This window comes from Barbus barbus, assembly GCF_936440315.1.
Source record: "Barbus barbus genome assembly, chromosome: 31".
Lineage (NCBI taxonomy): Eukaryota > Metazoa > Chordata > Actinopteri > Cypriniformes > Cyprinidae > Barbus > Barbus barbus.
The window spans coordinates 19,501,416-19,523,696 of record NC_136759.1 but is presented as its reverse complement, the minus strand read 5'-3'; the positions used below and the strand labels follow the sequence as shown (position 1 = coordinate 19,523,696).

Here is a 22,281-nt window from a genome sequence, read left to right as displayed (position 1 = left end):
GAGAAAATCTCTCATCTACCTGAATGGAATGACCACCCTGTGGTCCAGTATGCATAGGAACATCTCAGATAGCTTTTAAAATGTACAGTGCCAGTTTTAATGTAGGTAATGGGCAAGATTAAATATAAAAAATGATATATGCTTACCTGGAATGACATGCAAATTAATGTTTCTTATTTGATTTAATAAGTACATAGATGGGCAATTGATTCATGTCAGTGTGAAGTTATAAAATATTCAGAGCACTTGCTATTAACTAAAGGTGGCTATAGGCTAGTGGGTTAACGTTAAATAGAATCAGAACACGCATGCATTTTACATGCATGACATACAGTATACTCTTCATAAATACTAAAAACTGCATGCACTGCAATTAACAGTATGACATTTTGTATTGGTGTAAGAAAATAAATCATAAATATTATTTTAAAAGACTCTGAGTGGTGCATAATGTTCAGGTGATTTGAAAATACAGAATTAAGCCCTGTTGCTAATGTTCAAGAGATTTAATAAATTCATGTGAATGTTTTAGCCTAAAATTTGCATTGGCCACTGAACAGCTCATTCACCGATGCATCAGAGAATTGCTGAAGGAAGTCGACCATCTCATCTAAGTTGCGTTCTACAACAACATTCAGCTCAGTGTTTAGGGCAGTTGCAGCACCGCTTAGGATGGGGCGGCCGTTTTGATTGATGCAGCAGTAAGCATTCCAGATGTACTCTTGACCCTTTTGATATTGTTCTTAATGATCCAGTTGTTAGAGGAAGGAATGGCTCCAACCAGCACATAAGCCTGATGACAGTTGGCATTGAACAAGCTGGTCAGTTTAGACTTGTGTTTGTTCCAAGCATTCTGATTCAGCGTTGGCTTTTGAGGCACCACATTGGTCAGGGTAAAGGTGGCATTTTGAAATATATTATGGAATAATATAATATATTACATGTCCCCGTCAGACAATGGGGACATGTAGGGTAAACGTACATATTAAGCTCACATACCCATTAAGCACACTAGATCAGATTATAAAAAGAAAAAATTATTTATTATCCTACTTGATGTCTTAACCAATTGATATGTTTGTTACTATATACCTCCTATAATTTCAAGTCAAACAGATCATTGCACACTGAGATATGAGTGTCCATGGCTGTGTTCAAAATGGCATACTTGCTTACTGCTTACTGTCCAGTACACAGTGCATACTGCCTACTATTTTTTAAAACATAGTTTGTGAAACAGTATATAATAAGCAACAAATGTTTCAGAGTAGTATGCTTAATTGTCACATGACAAACACAAACATTAATTCAACACAGCTGTCAAGGTTGTTACCTTACAAACAAATGTGCTAACTATTCTTTTTACAAAGGCTTGTTAATAAGGCTTCATATTAGTAAACAATGCTATATTGCTCAATTGAACTAATTTCATAATTGAATAACTTTACATAGGTTATTGGACAGAACTTAATGAGCTGTCTTTAAATGAACAATGATATTTTTGGCAGTTACACTAATTGGAAAAAGTGATATATTCGAATTACACTAAGTGCAAATAATGATAAATTCTGTTTACACTAAAATAGCAGCATTTTCTTTAGCAACAGGCATGGAAATAGTAGTTAGGTGGCAGATATTTATACTTCAATACTGTAGTACATTATAAAACAGTATGCAATAACATATTGAGTGTAAATTATCATACATTTTATTTAATGAACGCCACTTTATTGGGCAAAACCTACCTACAGCTAAGCACACTGTATTTTTAATGAGGCGTTTAATCTCCACTTTTCAAATGTTTCCTTAATTTTTTATTGAAAATAAATGGCTTTCTGATCTGGTATGTGCTGGAAAAAGGAGTTGCATGAGTTTGTCAAAATGTAGGCTCGCTCGCATCAACAGCACACATCTCGTGTCACTTGCTTACTGCACAGTGCTGTTTATCGCAGCCAGGATTTGTGGGCGGAGTTTATGTAAATAGCCTCTGACAACAAATTGGTTTGTCTTTAGAGTAAATACACTCCATTTCTTTTTAGAGCTGCTTCACAGTGGAATTTAATTCTGTTTGCTTAATTGAAATATTAAGTTTATTTATACATTTTATTTTTATATTATATTACTGCATTATTAATATTATTATGTATTATCTTTGAAACATTGTATAAAGCCCTATAGAGATAAAGCTACATGACGTCATTTGACTTGATCGGAAAAGTGCCGTAGAGGTTAAAGTACAATTTATGTCCTACTAATGATATTGTTTTTAAGTGCACAGTGATAGTTTGTAGTTTACATGTATATGTATATACGTACATATACAAGTGTAACATTTATAATTGCTATTCCCCGCCTCCAGTTCAGTCACGCGTTTGAAGATGAAAGGTCACATGGAGCGCGCTGCGTTCTGGGAAACAGTATCCCACACGTCTTCAGATGCATACATCAAATTTCAGCCAATGTAGCAGGTAATCCGGACATTCCATGCATACAGAAAATTCACATACTATTCACAGTATTCACACAGCATACTGAAGTATAGTAGGAGTTGTATAATAGCAGTGTTGGGGAGTAGTTAACTACAAGTAGCGACGCTACTAACTTAACTACATTTTTCAGTAGCTTGGCAGTAGCTCAGTTGCTTTTTAAACAGTGTAGCTTTTCCAGTAGCTAACTACTTTTTGCAGCAAGTAGCGGTGTAGCGCGAGCAAAAGCTACATTGCGTTTTGTCGAGCCTGCGCGAATCAGCGCGATGCAAGCATATTCTTCTTGTTAGATTACAAACTCATTTTTTGCCATTACCGCCACCTGTTGTTTAATCACGCATCTTTCACTGACGTTCACTGACGTACAGAAGTGGGTTGACACACCCATATTATCCATGATGGAGCAAGACGTGGCGGCAGATTTTGAGGATGGAGAAACAACTAACGTTAATTACCCATGGCCTTATTTGTCCAAGTTCATGTCTCTCAAAGAAACGACAAGTAAAGGTTACACTTTTTGTAACAGTCTGAGATATTTGAAAGTTGTGTGTAATAAAACAATACTCTTTGAAATCATAATTGTATTGCATTGTTTTAAACACTAAATATTTTACTTAAAACATTCCTCAGACACTTATTCAGTTATTTATAATATACCTTGTTCAAAAAAATCAAAAGTAGTTTCAATGTAACTAGCTACTTTTTGATAGTAACTTGTAGTGTAGCTAACTACTTTTCCAAAAGGGTAGCTTGACTGTAGTTTAACTACTTTAACTCACGAGTAGCTTGTAGCTTGTCAAACTACAGTTTCAGAGTAGCTTCCCCAACACTGTATGATAGTATGCCATTCGGAACACAGCTGAATTCAGTGTACTTGAGTTATATTTAGCAGATTCTGGCAAATATAGTAGGTCATCTGGGTATTTCATGCATACAGAAAATTTGCATACTATTCGCAGCATACATACTGCATGCTGCAGAAATAGTAAGAGTAGTATGATAGTATGGCATTTTGAACACGACCCATGTGGTCACACTGTCTGGCGGCCATTTTGAAAGATGTCTAAAAACTTTCACCAAAAGAGGAGCACTTTAAATGTGCATTTTTTAGATGTTTAAGCATTTATTTTGGGTAAGTTTCACTACTTATTGTAAAATTACGAGATTAATGTTCAGACTTTTGCATATTATAACCTGGAACTTACATATGGGAAATAATTACATTAGATCCAAAAGTTAATTTTAGCAACATAGCGCAGATGCTACAGAACACAGTTAGTTGACTAACTGTGTAAAATTGTGTGCTCACGCTAAGATATTACCTCACAGGCATTACTGCAATCATTACTGCAGGCATTACAGCGACGTCATTTGTGTGCGGCGTTCAACAACGAAAACAAACAACAACAACCTTAACAACAGGAGGATGGAGGACGCTGTGGTCGGAGCTGTGTTTTTGTTGTGTCTCGCGGGTTTCACAATAATGGACATGGAATATTTACACAGTATATGTTTACACGGTGTTTTAAATCATGGCGGGTGAGGGTGTTTTTGTAAGCATTTAGCCAATCAGCGTACACTTACGTCACGATAGTTCCTATGGAACTGTTTTAGACCCTACTCTGAAGTAGGAGCTAATTTAGTTCCTCCAAACGGAGTTCCTGGAATTAAAACCGTTCCTAGTTCCCGCGGTGCGAACACGCCAAAAAGTGGGTAGTTCCACAATTAGTTTGGGTACTATGAAAAGGTTCCTGTGGTGCGAAAGGGCCTAATGTGCTTAAATGACACTTCACCATGAAATATGAATATATAACTGATCAAACTGAATGCCTTGTTGCTTGATTTTAGTGTTCTGTTTTTTTTTTGTTTGTTTGTTTGTTTTTGTGACTGACTTTGTACCTTCAAAAAATATATATATTTTTACAATTATTCTTTAAAAATGTTCCTTAAAATAAACAAGATTTTTTAATAAAACATGATGTGAGCTTAATTGGATCAGGGGTGTGCTTAAAGGGTACAAAAATATGTATTTAATGATGTATATCTTAATTGAAATGCTTTTGTCATTTAAAATAAAATGTGTGTGAGAGATTAATATTTTATTTTAACTTTTTGTACTAAAACCAATATCTTGTGTACTAAAAATGTCTCGCTGTAGATTTTGGTGAGTTTATTAGGTACATTTACCCTACAAATGCTATATTTTCAGTGTTTAGTTTTTAATATATATTTTTAAATTCTTTTAAATTTGCAGTAGACAACAATAATAATAGCCTAATAATGATAATAATAATAATAATAATAACAATAATAATAATAATAATAGCCTAATAATGATAATAATAATAATAATAATAATAATAATAATAATAATAATAATAGGTCACTTATTTTAGTAACTTATTTTTAAAATTAGAGTTAAAAGTGCAGCTGGCCTTTTTCGATCACCTGTTTATTGACGCTGGAAAGTGCATGCGCATTAGCAGGACTAAAATCTAACTAAAAAATAAGCACAGTTTGTGATACAATTTATAATGTTGTAAATACTTTTATTTGTAATAAGTTAAGGATAACACTATCTATCTAGCTTCTGAGATTTATGTCTTTCCCTGTTTAAATAGATAGGATCTGTACTTACTGTACTTGGAAATATCTTCCTAGGGAGCAATGCCAAGATGGCCGCCGAGTGAAAGCAACGGTCCATAACACTGTAGCAATCCCCAGACAACCACCCTAACATTGCAAACATTTGTTAAAATGTAAAAATCTAACTACAACAATGACAAACATATGAAGTGACATTCAGCCAAGTATGGTGACCCATACTCGGAATTCGTGCTCTGCATTTAACCCATCCAGCGTGCACACACACAGCAGTGAACACACACACCGTGAACACACACCCGGAGCAGTGGGCAGCCATTTTATGCTGCAGCGCCCGGGGAGCAGTTGGGGGTTCGGTGCCTTGCTCAAGGGCACCTCAGTCGTGGTATTGAAGGTGGAGAGAGCGCTGTACATTCACTCGAACCCACAACCTTTGGATTACAAGTCCGACTCTCTAACCATTAGGCCACGACTTCCACGATATATTTAAAAGAAAGAGGATTGTTAAAAAAGATTAGCATTGCTAAATGCTAAAACCTCTTTAGTTGCTCTAACAGATCTTTTAACACTCAGTAAACTGACTTTTATTCATTAGATGAACTAAAGTTTTTAAGTTGTCGGTTGCTTGTTGAGCTAACTTAAAAAGTTGAATGTGATAGGTTGCCTTATTTTTGTGAGTTAGGTCAACTTTTTTTTTTTTACAGTGCACTTTAGCAGGGGTGGGATTCACCTGTGGCTGTAAAACTCTCAAGCTACATACTGTTTTGCTCTTCTTTTCTCACAGTGGCAAAATGTGTGAACTGAGTCTATTCATGCTGCCATTGTATCACCATTATTGTTTCACGAGCTGTGTTTTGCTATCACTTTTTTGTCTTTCATTTAGGCTTTAGTTTGATCTTATATGTCCATAATTTGCATTATTTATTATACTAGTATAGTATTTATTTATATATATACTTTTTATTTTATTGTTATTTCAGCTTCATTTCAAATAATGAAAATTAATTCTAATATTTTTAATAGCGACACTGTGCTATATAATACTATATATTATTAACATTATTTATATACTGCAGTACACATTCACCCAAAAATTAACTGTCACTCAGTACAAACCTCAACTTGTTTATTTATTTTAATTAACTGTGCACTGTAAAGATCACTGCACTGCCACCAACACTAAATGTTTACATTCCCTCGAAATGCAAAAGTAAAAAGTACTAAATGGCAGGCATTAGTGCTCAGAATTTTTCTGCTTTAGTCACACAGTGTAGTCCATTCAGTGAATCACTATGAACTATTATTTTCTGTTTTGCTAATGATGCTTAGGTGACATTAAATCGGGCAAGTACGTACGTAAGTAAACAAATGTCACTTGCAAGTAAGAGATAAATGTTTTGTCACTGAATAATAGTGTTTGTGGTCAGGAGGAAGTGAAAGTCAAGCTGGGAAGTTCTGCCTGGTTGAGTGACGTTCTCATAGAATTAGACTGACAGACAAACCAATTCCATGTTATAATCTGGGTCTTTTTTCAAATTAATAAAATGATGATTTATATATTAGATTAGGCTATATTAATTAAAATGATATTAATGATTCTTTTACTCAACTTTCCAGATGTTTAAAAAAAAATATCTCTAAAATGTGAAATAATTCATAAAATAATATATGTGTAATAACTTTACCAGTTTTATCATGCATTAGCCTATCAATAGCCTTAATACGTCTTTAGAGTTTCTTGGAATAGCATGGGGAAATGGAAAATGGTCACAAGTATCATGTGGGCGTGTCTGCGGAAAGAAATCCCTCCTTCACGCCTGCCAAGCGTTAGTTTAAGATCTGCAGCAGACGATTTAGTGTCTTATGCGTTTGTGAGGCGTCAACAACTGGTTACAAGAATCCGTTTCTACAGATATTGCCATCACGACAGGAGTTTTTATTCTTTGTGTGCTGGTAAGTGATGTGCTTTACGCTTGAGTAACGCTTTGCACGTGCATGTTAACTATGCATTAAAATGAATGATAGTTGTTATTGAAATGACTAATATTTATTGTAACAATGAATCAGTTTCTGTTTTTCATGTGCAGCATTTAGAATGTTTAGATCGACGTTGTATGGCAAGCCGTTTTGACTTTTATTCCTTCTCAAGATATGAATTCTTGATATCAACAATTCAATTTTTACTAGTTAAAATGCTAATTCTTGATATCAATAATTAAATTGTTGATATCTGTAATTGTATTATCACTAGTTAAATGTCACCAAAGGCTGCCATTCAAAATCAATTGTTGAAATCAATAATTAATTTCTTACTAGTTGAAATTCCAATTTCATATATCAGAAATGCAATTCTTACTAGTAAAAATGTATATTCTTGATATCAACAATTAAATTGTCACTAGTGACAATGATCATTTCTGATATCATGAATGTGATTGTTACTAGTAAGAAAGCCAGATATCAGAAATTTTAGATATCAGAAATTATATTGATATCAGAAATGCATTTTCAGATATCAGAAATAACAAATGTAACGTGTTGCAATTGTTGCAGGCCCCGGTTCAGGAGACCCAGCTGACAGATTACTGTGATTACCTGTAAAATAGGATTCAAAGAAAGAGACAAGAGAGTCGCGTCTGCTCTTATACAGCTCCTCTGCAGATATGAGGAAGCATGCGCAGTTCCGTTCGCGACTCTCCAGCCAGAATGTCAAAATAAGAGTCCTTTTTTTTCATACAAATGTAAATATACATTTGTTCATTTGCATTTCAACACTGCATAAAAGAAACTAATGCAATAACTGTATACATATACATATTCAGAAAAGGAAAAAAAACACAATTGTGAACATACTTTGTGTGTATCACACTCTCCCTGACAAAATAAGAAAAGCCCCGGTGGTCAACCCCTTATCTCCTATATGTGCAATCAACACACAGGCACAGTGAAATTGTGAGGCATGTATGCGTGTGGAGTGTATGAATTTGGATAACCAATTTGTGGTAAGTAACTATTTATACCCCAGACAGGTATATGTGTGATCGGATATGCTGTCACTGCATTGAGTGTTGGGTATTGCTGTAGCACAGGCTGACCTAAAGTGTCATAAGTGTAGATCTGGCGTGGCCTTTTCTCTCTTGTAGACCTTCTAACTGCAGTTTCATCCCCCACACTTGGACTTTCAACCTCTCCTGCTACTCCCTCTGGTTCAAAACAAGCAGCTGTTTCCCTCTCCTCGTCCACATCATCCCCCACAGGTGGTAACAGGTAAGTATTCACTTCTCTTTCTGGTAGCTTTTCCAGTGTTCTTGATACTTCCCTTCTTTGTGTTTGATTGAACTCTTCTCTTACAGATGCTTGCTCAGGTGGATGGTCATTCATTGGTTCTGTCCAGCTAACTGGGCTCCTCAGCCAGTATCCTCCTCCACTACTTTCCTCATCTGAGTCAGTCACGTCACCGTCTCTGTTGTTTTCTCGGTTGGGTGACTGACCTCTTGTCTTTTTCTGTCTTTCAGGTTTTGTCGATTGGAATGCCGTCGCGGGAGCCTCCACAGGTAAGTCATTCACCAGTAGTAGTAGATTCCGGTGCAGTGTCCTAGTTTTCTTCTTGTCCCCATTTTCAGGGGAGACTACATAAACTGGGTTATCAGACACCTGTCCCTTCACCACGTAGACCATCTTTTCCCAGTAGGATCGTAACTTCCCTGGACCTCCTCGTTCTCCAAGGTTTCTGACAAGCACTCGGTCTCCAACTTTCAGTACCACTCCTCTCACCTTTCGGTCATATTGAGCCTTCCCTCTCGCACTTGCTTGGCGACTGTTTCCTTCAGCAATCTTGTATGCCTCAGCCATCCGTGCCGCCCACTGATTTGCATATCCTTTTGGAGTGACTCCATCCATTGGCTCCACCAGGCCGAAGATCAGGTCTACTGGAAGATGAGGATGCCGTCCGTACAAAAGGTAAAAGGGAGAATATCCAGTGGACTCGTGCCGTGTACAGTTGTAGGCATGCACGATTTGAGGTAAGTGCTCTTTCCACTTTTCTTTTTCTTTGTCTGCCAGTGTCCTCAACATCTGTAGTAGGGTCCGATTGAACCTCTCGACTGGGTTTCCTTGGGGATGGTATGGCGACGTTCGAGAGTGGCTGATTCCAGCGAACCGTTGGAGAGTGCGAAAAAGCTCATTCTCAAACTCACGGCCCTGGTCGTGATGTAACTTGGCCGGGTATCCAAAGCGTGGAATGTAATCTTGGAACAAGCGTTCAGCTGCAGTCCGCCCTGACTTGTTCTTGGTTGGGTAGGCTTGGGCGAACCTTGTGAAATGGTCCATGACGACCAGGATATATTCATATCCTCCACGGCTCGGTTCCAGGTGCAGGTAGTCAATGCAGACCAGCTCCATAGGTGAGTGTGTTGTGATGCAACCCATGGACGCTCGAACATGTAAAGTCGGTCTCTTTTGTTTTATACAAGGGCACTTCCTGGTCACATATTCTTCCACTTCAGCTTTCATGTATGGCCAGTAGAACCGTTCCCTCACCAGGCTCAGTACTCGCTCTGTACCCACGTGTCCCATCTTGTCATGGAGGTGTTCAAGTGCCAGCTTTTTGTACTTGCTCGGTAAGACAAGCTGTTTTCTCTCCCTCGTTCGTCGATATAGGAGTCCTCCCTCAAGCTGTAGCTTCTTCCACTCATACATCAGCTTTCTGTTGGTTCCTGTCAAAACTCCTCTCCTCTCGTCTGTGAGGGTGACACCCTCCTCCTTCCATTGTCTCACTTGAGAGATTACAGAATCTTCTTTCTGGGCTTGAATCAGTTCATCCTGTCCTATTGTGGGCAAACAGGTGGTGGGCTGACGTGGTTCATCCTCCCCCGTGGACATATACAGGGCAGCAACCCAGGCCACGTCCTTCATCTTCGACACATGACTGCCCTCCCATGCTGCTTGTATTGCCCCCGCGGGTAGCCCTTCCGTGCACTCTGATGTGTATACTTCAATGTCCAAAGGGAGACGGGACAAGGTGTCTGCGTCGATGTTGACCTTCCCTGGCCGATACTTGACATCGAACCGGAAATCAGACAGCTCCCCGACCCACCGATGGCCTACTGCGTTGAGCTTTGCCGTACTCATCACGTATGTCAGGGGATTGTTGTCGGTGTACACTGTGAAGTGTGGGGCGTAGAACAGGTAGTCCCGGAACTTCTCACACACCGCCCACTTCAATGCCAGGAACTCAAGTTTACCACTGTGTAATCTGTAGTTCCTCTCTGTTGTTGTCAATGTTCTGGATCCATATCCTATAACTCTCAACCTTCCATCTTGACGCTGGTAGAGGATGGCCCCTAGACCCCTTTCGGATGCATCAGTGTGCAGCGTGAAGGGTAAGTTGAAGTCCGGATATGCCAGTACAGGTGGGCTTGCTAACATACCAATTAGTTCCTCCAGGATCTGTTGGTGGTCCCTGGTCCATTCTACTGGAGTCCTGGAGGGAACTTGTGGGCCTTTCGCTTTCTTCTTACTGTGAGTATCCTGTTTTGTCCCAGGCTTCGCCTGCAGTAATTCATACAAGGGTTTGGCTGTCCTGGAAAAGTCTTGAATGAAGGCACGGTAGTAGCTGAGGAACCCAAGTAATCTCCTCACATCACCCACTGTCTCAGGAGTCCTGGTGGTCAAAGATCGGACAGCCTCCAGATCCTTAGGATCTATCCGCACTCCTTCTGCTGACACTAGCCGTCCGACGTACCTGACTTCACTCCGGAACATTTCACACTTTTCAGGTTTCAGCTTTACACCGTGATACTGGAGGGCCCTCAACACTCTACGAATACTCTCCACATGCTCCTCAAAGGACTGTGCATAACATAAGACATCATCTAGATACGGGATGCAACACTCATCCCTGAGAGAATCAAGCATTTCTTCCATACTGCGTTGGAAGGCAGCAGGCGCATTGGACAAACCAAAGGGAATCCGGACCCACTCATACAGCCCCCAAGGTGTGATGAATGCTGTCATGTGTCTGGATCCCTCTGCGATGTACCCCTGGTGGTACGCTTTGCCTTGGTCGAGAATGCTGAACCAGGAGTATCCCCCAAGGGTGTCGATCAGATCCTGTATCCTAGGCAATGGGTGACGGTCAGGGATGGTTTTCCTGTTCAGGAGACGGTAATCAACACAGAGCCTCAGTTTGCCATCCTTCTTGCGGACACAGACTACTGGAGCGGCATATGGTGACTTTGATTTGACGATCCATCCTTTCGCTAGGAGATCCTGTATGTAGCTCTTCACCTCGTTAAACAAGGGTTTTGGCACTGATGAGTACGCTCTCTGAACCGGGATGTCGTCCCTAAGTGTGATTGGCATCTGCAAGCTGGGTATGCAACCAATGTCATTGTCATTTCTGCTGAAGGCACTTGACTCCTCATACAATATTCTTTGAACAACCTCTCGTTGGCCCTCTTCAAGGTGGTCCAGGTTGACGGGTGGATGCCACAATGATGTTCTTACTTCATCCTCTAGAGTGGTCGCAGCTTGGATCATTGTCTGCCTTGGCTCACTTGTTTTTCCAGGCTCCACTAATATCCTCTCAATCCGCTGTAATGTTCCAATCACTGTACCACGTGGCAGGGTCACATCACCCACTGTGGTATTTCCAATGGGTATGGAGACACAAGGGTCAATTTGGGGTTTTATTTCTAAGAGCCCCTCTCCAATGTCCAAGAATCTTAAGTGATCATTATTTTCATGAGGCTCAAACAAAGCAACCATGTCAGACTGTGCCATCTTCAAAGGGATTCTGCACTTCACCCAAGTCACCTGTCCCGCCCGGATAACTACTCCTCTTGGGCCAACCTTTAAGTGTCCGTCTCCGTTATCTTCTTCAGCAGCTTGGATCACATTGACTAAAGTTTGCGCCTTTTCGTGAGGGATATCAATGGCTCCGGCCAGTAGTGAGGTAAGTGTTGGCATCAACTGCTCAGACTGCCCCTGAATCAGTTCTTCTACTAAGTTGAAACCCAGGAGTGGTCTCTCAATTGGCATCTTACTCACCAGGAATGGGACATTAATGGATAGACTTGGGTCCTCATTCCCTAGCAGGTTGACGGTGATGACAGCCCAGCCGTCAAATGGGATAAGGTCTCCATTTACAGCGTAGACTTTCAGATCATCTTGACACCCAAGAAGTTCCCGAAGCGGTCTCACCTCAACACTTGGCAGATATTTCTCTTTCCACTCACGGTCCACCATGCTGACTTGGGCACCTGTGTCGAGTAATGCCCTCACTGTCAAGCCATTCAAGTTGCACTTGGTCAGTGCCTTGCTTCCGATTAGTTTGATTATGTTGTCGTTTTTGGTCTTACAGGGGTCCAGAACACCTGCTCCTTGACTCCTGGACCTCACTTCATTTACAGATTTGTTTGTTAGTCTCTGGTGCTTGTTTTCTTGTCCTAGCACTTCTCCCTTTTTAGGCTTCGGGGAAGAAACGTCTGGTTGGGGCATTTGCTGTGCGGTCACTGGTTGCCCCTTTGCAGTGGCCGGTTCCCGTTTCCCTGTCGCTGAGGTCGTCGTAGGCACCCCACTGCCTGGTGTCCCTCCTCACTACAGATGAAGCAGTGTGTACAGTCCTGTCGCCCTTCGTCCGCACACCGTGGACAGCAACGCCAGCGGCTCACCCGGCGGGAGGATGGTTGGCTGGAGGAGCATTGGCAGCCACCCTCAGTTCGTACTGTCATGGAGTGTTGTATAGCGTCTACCATGCTGGTTAGAGTATCAATTCTGGCAGTAAGAAGCTTAATCTGATCGTCCTGCCCCTTTTGCGCAGCAACCCCTTTTGCAGCTTTCACATCTCCGCCAACTTCATCGCTAACTTGGGCACTATTAGCCATGGATGGTTTAGCTCTGGTTGGTGGGCCCAGTCGGCGCAGCCTCTCATTCTCGTCACTTGTGATTTTCATAACGTGCCTGAGGATAGCATCATCAGTTACATCACTATCGGCTAACAAGGGTTTCAGCTCGCTACGAATATCTTTACATCGGTGGCTTAGACCCTGGTAAACAGTGTGTAAGAACACGTCCTGCACTGTAGCTGCACTATACTTCCTGTCTGAGTCAGCCTGTTTAGCTGCATAGAGTATTTTTTGTTTTAACCCCATGACTCGGTACAGGAACTGCTGAGGGGTTTCGTGTTCACTCTGCTTGGTGCACATCAGTTCCTGGAACAGTTCTGTGCTATTTCGATCCCCCAAGTGTGATTGCAAGAACCCCTTTAGCTCCGCTACAGTCATGTCGTCTTTGTTCATCAGCATATCTTTAAAGATACCTGGCTTGATAATTCGCAGCACCCCTCTAACAACGTCGGCATCGCTGAAGTTCTCTTTTAGGCCACTGTCTATTTGCCTGCAGACATTGTTGAACGTGATGTCTGATGAGTTATCTCCAATCTGGCCTCCATGTATCTTAAACTCACGGGGCTGGATATATTTAAACCCCCCCATAGGGACCGTAAAGTCATGAGCTACACTTTTGGGCTGCTCAGTCTGGTACATGTGTGCTGCAGTGGCACCTCCCTGTGCTACAGTGTGAGTTAAGTTAGTGTTCTGAGTAGGTGTCATGTACTGGCGAATTTTTCTGCCAATTTCTTCGTACTCTGCAATCATTCTACGCATGTCTTTGTCTGTTTCAGGTACAGCCCCCTTAACACTCCCAGAGTCAGGTGCAACATGTGATGTCAGATAAGTGTTATCAGTGGTGGATGGATGTAACACATGTGTAAGATGAGTGTCTGTATCAACATCAGATGTACATACAGCAGTGCAAATCTGTTTTGCTGATTTCACAGTCTCTTGCAATGACAACAGTTCACTCATACCTCGGTCCTCAGTCTCGAGCAAAGATTCACTTGACATGAAGGCATCGATGTACTCGAAACAACCCTCACTGTCTTCCAGGTCAAGTTCAAATGAGTCTTTACCTGGTACCGGCCCGATGACCTTGGTGATGCGAAACAGTTCATCAGCAGGCAGTGTAATCAGGTCTTTTCTGATGTCCCACACCACACGTTTCCTTATACGATCTGCCATGGCGTCGTTCTCTGTTGTCCTTCCCGAAACGGTCTTAACCTCAGGATGAAGACAGCCGTGTTTTCAGCCCTCTGTGTGCGCCTCGTCGTCACCGTTAGTGCAGCAGCCACCGGCCTCTAGCTCCAGTGCCACCTTGTCCCACGGTCCTGGAATCTCTGGATCCGCCTCCTAGCGTCACCTGGAGTGGATCCCGGACGAGCCCCCAAGAATCTGTTGCAGGCCCCGGTTCAGGAGACCCAGCTGACAGATTACTGTGATATCTGTAAAATAGGATTCAAAGAAAGAGACAAGAGAGTCGCGTCTGCTCTTATACAGCTCCTCTGCAGATATATTTATTTTATACACAATAAGTCAATTTTAGCACAACAGTTGCTTTTAAAGCATTAATTCACATTCTTTTGTCTGTCTCATCACATCACTTTTGTCACCAACATCAAAATAAATCACTTTCAGAATCAGAAGTCTCATTTCTTCACTTTACCATCTTTAGTTAACATTTAACTTATATAAGTATTATATTTTATAAACAGTAATAGAAATATTCATTAACACAATGATATTTAATATGAATGTACTTCATATATACTGGGAAAGACTGTTTTCCAAAAGGCACTCGCTTTTTAAAACAGTTGTGAAACACAATTCACTCTTTTACCTCCACAGGAATGGATATTAATGAATACAGAAAGATTCAGTAACTTTCTATGCTTCCCTCAGTGCCTGGTCACGTGACTGGCAAGCGCGGCAAATGTGATCACAGAGTGAGCTTCAAAGATACACTTAACTCTACCTATTCACTCATTAACACGAGCAAACAAACTTTTTATGATCAAACAACTATTAATACAATACTAGTTCGATTATAATGACCACTGGAGCATAACTTAACATTTTCTTCACGTTATAGACAGCATACATCAAGACGAACGAAACGCTATCATATAAACACATTTAACATTTTACATTCTCCATACGTTTACCAAACGTGGTAATAGTGCAATTGCTGTGGTATATTTCCAGGGTTTCTCTTTTGTATATCCATATTTTTACCTGTAAAATAGGATTCAAAGAAAGAGACAAGAGAGTCGCGTCTGCTCTTATACAGCTCCTCTGCAGATATGAGGAAGCATGCGCAGTTCCGTTCGCGACTCTCCAGCCAGAATGTCAAAATAAGAGTCCTTTTTTTTCATACAAATGTAAATATACATTTGTTCATTTGCATTTCAACACTGCATAAAAGAAACTAATGCAATAACTGTATACATATACATATTCAGAAAAGGAAAAAAAACACAATTGTGAACATACTTTGTGTGTATCACACAATACATTTACTGATATCAAGAATTAACATTTCAACTAGTAACAAAATAATTATTGATATCTTCAAAGGCAGTTGATATCTGAAATTGCCCTTGCAACTAGTGAAAATAGAATTACTGTTAAATAACATTTTAACTAGTAAAAATACTTTTACAGATATCTAGAAATGCCATTTTCACTAGTAAGAATAGCTATGGTAATGAGTTCATGAATATTAATGAGATCTGGTTTTCCCATAATCCTCTTTTTAGCGTCAGCATTGGCCAAAGATGGCGAAAGAACGTCCATGCGCAGAAACGGCTCCTTTTTTATTTATTTGTTTGTTTTGTCAATGAAACATGAAATTATGACTGGATTTATTTATTTATTTTTTGTTAATGGTTTAAAAAAAGTAATTTTATCCTGTGTTTTTTTATTAGTCCTTCGGATAATTAAAAGAAAAATGAACAAGGCATTCATTTGGCCATAAGATAAAAATTACTTTGTCACTTTTTCATGTTTACTTTTGGTTTCATTACTCTTTCTTCTAATACATCAAATAAAAAATGCAACCAAAATGAAAAATAAAACATAATAATGCCTACAAAGTTTGAACGTTTTGCTGGATTTTTTTTTTTGTTTTATGTTGTATTTAGGCTACATGGACGAGTTGTCCTATCGTGTGCCCAAATTCGTGCCGGCGTTTCTCTTTGTTTAAAGGAGGGTGCGGATTTTATTTTTATTTTTTTCTACTGTACATTTTGATGAATTATAACACCTGACATATTTGCACTCTCTGCCCAATTCGGCTCGGATTTTCTTGACCATTGGGACCAAACGTGATACACACTGTAATGTCCTAATACTTGCATTATTTTTAAATAATATGTTGCCCAGTTCTTGAACTATCGGTGGACAAGATGAATGATAAAGTCTATTGAACCTCTTTCTCATCTCTGTCTCAGCCATTTCAATGTTGCGTTAATGATACTGCACTGATACACTCTTCTGAAAGTTAAGACATGAATAACAGTCTCTCAATTGTAGTGGAATGGACAACGAATTAATAAGAATTATGTAATCTTGCCCATCTGGTTCATTGCTTATTATCATTATTATTATTATTATTATTATTATTAGGCTATTTTATATTATTAATATTATTATTGCTATTATTATTATACTATTTTATTATTAGGCTATATTGTTGTTGTTGCTGTCTTACTTTGTAACTATAAATGTGTTTACTTAAGACCTAACAACAATTGTATCATAAAATAAATAATAAATAATTTTTCTGTTTTGGAAATGTGTGTCTCTACTGTCCCTTTCAACATTGAGTGTTGTTTTGGCAAAACAACACAAAATAATATGGAACAGAGACTATTTGTTATCTCAAAAGAGATCCATAAAATGGTGTCTTCATAGTACAGCTCTATTTAACCTGTTAACTGCCGGTTCCACTTTTTGAGTATAGGCCTGAAAATGACATTTCCAACTTAAATTGTTATACATTTTGAATGGTTTGGAGCAGATACTTAAGGTTGGTCTCTTTTTAAAGAAGACACTTATCAGATTATTGTAGAGGTGAAAAAAGGTCTAGAAATTATATTACAAAAAAGTTATGGAAGTTTAAGTTTATGAAAATATAAAAAGTAAAAATTGTAATTTATATTTTATGTAAAATATATATTTTACATAAAATGTTTTACTCTAAAACTGCTAGAAAATCAAAACCAAAAATCTGAAAAAGTTGCGTTCCAAATTTGAGGTTGATATCTCAAAAAATTAGCTTTCAGTGAAATTTTGTTTGGGCGTAATACCAAGCTTTTCCAGTAGATGACCATCAGACCCCATTAGTAACAATATAAGGGCAGCTCTATTTCCATATATGGTTTGAGTGATCTGAAACATGTTTTTTTTTCCATTCTTTTCTCAATATTTATGACGTAGACATCACATTCAGAAGTATTAAGGGTGGTATGGCAGTATTTGATTTCAATTCATCCTCTAAAAAAACACATAAAAGACATGCAACAAGAACCCTGGACGTACAATATAGTTAACGCTGCATCAAAAATTGAGAAACTATTGTTTTTTCTTTATATTCAAAACAAAACAGACCTCTTTTTTCTCAAAAAATAGAATTAATTTTATCTTTTGAGCACTTGACATGAACATGAATGGAGATTTTTCATGATTTTATATATGTATCACTATTTCAAAGTAAAGGTCAGAGCTCTCTCTCTGACTGATGAGTACTCTTCTTACAAATTAACAAATTACAGTTGCCCTGTAAAATATAAAAAAATTCAGTCACCAAATATGAAAACTAGAGTCTTTAAGCTTTCAAACGATATATAGTTTGTAAAGATTGCTTTTGGTTCAGACTTAGATATTACTGTTTAAATCATGTAATGGCAAGTGGGCCCACCGGTGGGCCCGTGACAGTTAACAGGCATGTCTGGAAACTTGACAAGTGTGTTTTATTGGGGTAAATGTAAAAAAGAACAAACATGTAATGATCTATGAGCATACACTACGGTTATACACATTGATTGCATTTATTTTCAATAAAACTGGTGGGGGGGGGGGGGGGGGGGTGTATAGCGACAAGGCTTAGAAGATTCCTTATCCTGTTCCTGACTCCCTCTAGTGGATAAATATATAAAATAAATTAATATCACAGCCTTCATCTTCCAGCTGAAACGGCTGATAGTTTAGAATTTGATTTTGGCAGTGGCTATTTGAATTCAGTGAATACAATGAATTCTAATTACACTAAGTGAAAATAGCTTATTTTCTTAGCAATAGGTTATATTTACACTATTTAATAATAGTAATTTTTTGCAGTAATAGTTGTTTGATGCTGTTTATTGCAAATAGTGGACGATATCTCCACCTCAGTATTGTAGTAGGCTACATTATAAAACAGTATACAATAATAACGTATCAAGTGTAAATTATAATTTGTATTAAAATTATTAACTGGATGCTGCCCCTACAACTAACCCTAGCTTTAACCAATCATCACTTTATTTTCCATTCAGTTATTTTCCATTATTTCCTAAAATTTTACTGAAAATAAATGCCTTTCCGATGTGATATGGGATGTGAAAAGAGAGTAGAGTGAGGTCGTTAGAAGGCGGAATCGAACCCGGGTCGATCGCGTCAAAAAGCAACTGTTTCATGTTTTACTCCCTGCGCCACTGAAAAAAACAGTGTTTGGTAGTTTTATGCAGCATTCTAACCCTACTTGTAGGCGGAGTTATTATAAGTAGCCTAAATAAAAACAAAATAATTATTAAAAATAGCCTACAGGAGCGTTTTATTTTCATGAGAGGGCAATCGAATGCACCGTTCTCTTTTGGGCTCTGTACCTTGTCATCTATCCACCATAAACATTCATAAAGGGCGGCACTCGTCATTAAATTATGCACATATCCAAAAAGGAATTCCTGATATCAGCAATTAAATTGTTGATATCAGCAATTGGGAGGGTAATTTCTGATATCAACAATTTAATTCTTGATATCAGAAATTAACATTGTCATTAGTGACAAAATTGTAGATATCAAGAATAGACATTTTTACTAGTAAGAATTGCATTTCTGATATGTGAAATTGGAATTTCAACTAGTAAGAAATTAATCGTTGATATCAACAATTGATTTTGAATGGCAGCCTATGGTGACATTTAACTAGTGAAAATACAATTACAGATATCAACAATTTAATTCTTGATATCAAGAATTAGCATTTTAACTAGTGAAAATTGAATTGTTGATATCAAAAATTTATATTTTTACTAGTGGAAATGCGATTGCTGATATCAAAAATAGCCATTGTTACTAGTAGAAATCTAATTCCTGATATCAAGAATTAGCATTTTAACTAGTAAAAATTGAATTGTTGATATCAAGAATTCATATCCTGAGAAGGAATAAAAGTCAAAACGGCTTGAAAGCTGAGTCCCTACTGAGTCCCATCGAGTGCCCATAGATGCAGGTCCCACAGCTTGGGCCGGGGGTGCCAGATCGTTCTGTTCTCCTGGGAGAGGAGGTCTCGCCTCAGGGGAATAGGCCACGGAGCTGCTATTAGCAGCTGCGATAACTCTGGGATCCAAAGCTAGTTTTTCCAGAGTGGGGCCACTAGAAGCACATGAGCTGCTCTCAGTGAACGCAGGTTGAGATGTGCCCATAGTAAGAGGCACTCTGCCATCTCGAAAAGGCGTTTCGAGGTGAGCCCACCCTGGCGATTTATGTACGACACCACCGTCATGCTGTCCGAGCGGACTAGCACGTGGTGACTTTTCAGGACTGGCAGGAAGAACTGAAGAGCTCGACATACTGCTTCCATTTCGAGGCAGTTGATGTGCATTTGTCCTTCTGCGTTCGTCCAGGAGCCGAAGGTCGGTTTGCCGTTGCACAGAGCTCCCCAACCTGTGTTGGAAGCATCTGTTGTAACAACCTTCCTTCTGTAAACCAAACCCATTGTCACACCTTGTTCGAACCATCGTGGGTTCCTCCAGGGGACCAGGGTTGACACGCAGGCCCGGTTCACCCTGACACGAATGCGTCCATGACGCCACGCATGAGGCGGAATTAGAGGTTTCAGCCAGTACTGAAGGGGTCTCATCTTGAGAAGGCCCAACCGAAGAACTGGCGATGCGGAGGCCATAAGGCCCAGCATTCTTTGAAACGATTTGAGTGGGTAGGAGGCTCCAATCTTGAAGGAAGCCGCGAGCTGCCGTATGGCCAGAATGCGATCTGGCGCGACTTTCGCCTTCATGCAGGCGGAGTCGAAAACTGTCCCCAGGAACGACGTTCGTTGGCTGGGGGACAGGGAGCTCTTGGCTAAATTGATCCTGAGTCCCAAGTTCTCCAAGTGCCTGAGGAGGAGGGACCTGTGTGCTACCAGCTCTGCCTCTGGCTGTGCCAGAATGAGCCAGTCGTCGAGGTAATTCAGGACACGGATTCCCATCTGTCTCAGAGGGGAGAGAGCCGTGTCTATGCACTTCATAAAAGTGCGGGGAGCTAGAGCCAGCCCGAAGGGCAGGACCATGTATTGATAAGCCACACCCTCGAAGGCGAATCTCAAGAATCGTCTGTGATGGGGGGCTATCTGGATGTGAAAATAAGCGTCTTTCAGATCCAGCGAAAAGAACCAGTCCTCTGGGCAAATTTGCGAGAGGATCTGCTTCACTGTAGTCATTCTGAATGGCCGTCTCATTAGGGCGCGGTTCAGACGTCTGAGATCGAGGATGGGCCGGAGGCCGCCATCCTTCTTGGGGATGATGAAATAATGGCTGTAGAAGCCTGACTCGCTCTGAGCTGGGGGAACTATTTCTATAGCTCCTTTTGCCAGCATTTTCTGCACCTCGGCTCGCAGAACGTGAGCGTTGCTGCTCCGCACTAAGGTGGGGACCCTGCCGCTGTACCGCGGGGGTCTTCGAGCGAATTGAAGTGTATAACCTCATTCTATAATCCCCAGAACCCATTGTGACACTCCGGGGATGGCCCGCCAGGCCTTGGCCCGTGTGGAAAGGGGTCGGATTAGCTTGGGGGGTGAGTCGCCTCGTGGGAACTCGACGCACCTGGTATTTGGAAGAGGAAATTTGCTCTCTTTTTGAAAATGTTTGTTTTTTATTTTTCTCGCTATAACAGCGGCTGTATGTGAAGGCACTTCTGGAAAGGGCCTGTGATTCACAACAGGTTTTGCAACAAACCGGTTTGCCTTGGCACCCAGAACTGAACGGGGTGCTTGAAGGCATAACAGAGGGCGTTTTGGGGTTGGTCCAGCGTCTGCGGGACCTTGACCCCTCCTCTTTCTTCCTATCGGATCAGGACGACGCCGGAGGTGCAGGGTCCAGGGTCAGCCTGGGCCGGGGTCCTTGACGCTTTGGATAGGGGTAGCGTTTGGCCGAGCGGGAGTGCTGCCGAGGCTCAGGCTTCTTTGTAGGCTGAGCGGGCGACGGCGCAGGTTTAGCTGGCTGTTGCGCTGGAGCAGGCTTGGGGCGACTGGTGGCTGTTGCAGAGCTGGACCGTTTAGGCAGGAAGTGTCGCATAGCCTGGGACGACTTCTGAGCCGTAGTGAATCGCTCTGCAAAGCCCTCGACGACAGGTCCAAAGAGCCCAGTAGGGGAGACCGGTGCGTCGAGGAAGGGGACCTTGTCAGCCTCCTTAATCTCCGTGAGGTTTAGCCATAAGTGGCGTTCCAACACCACTAAGTTGGCCATTGACCTCCCAATGGACTGTGCTGTAGCCTTTGTAGCTCTTAAAGCCAGGTCGGTGGCGCTGCGCAGTTCTTTAAAAACTGCGGGATCAGGCCCGAACTCGTCCATGGACCGGAGGAGTTTGGCTTGAAAGACCTGGAGCACAGCTGTAGGATATCAGAGACTGAATCAGACAATTTTAAGATGCATCAGAACACTGAAACCTGAGGAGCTGGAATGCAGAGAGACCTTAAGGAACAGGACGCCATAAATCGGATTCCTGCCTCCTAACCAGCGAGCCTCTTTCCCCAAACAACTTGCAACACTGAGACAAACGAACACTTATTGATAATTCCAAATTTGTTGCAAGTAATCAAGACTGATGTTCACATCTAAACCTATGATAGAAAATCACGAACTACAGACTCTCTCTGGGGAGTGTCTCCACATAGAAGACAGTCCAACCCAACATTCCTTTGTCTAAAGAACATGCCTTCGTTCTCCTTAGAACTATACAAGACTTTCTTCTCCATATGCACATAAAATCATCCTAAAAGGACATTTTTATGTTGTACCCACATATAATGTTTTAATC

General features: G+C 40.5%; 1 protein-coding gene across 1 annotated transcript in view; it reads left to right on the top strand.

The window, feature by feature from the left end:
- The first annotated feature begins 6,945 nt into the window (after positions 1-6,945).
- LOC306851825 (TRPM8 channel-associated factor homolog) overlaps positions 6,946-22,281 on the top strand; it is a 37,206-nt gene continuing 21,870 nt past the window's right edge. The window contains exon 1 of the mRNA XM_079388277.1: positions 6,946-7,043. The gene's annotated coding sequence lies outside the window, so the exon portion shown is untranslated. The remainder of the gene's footprint in view (positions 7,044-22,281) is intronic.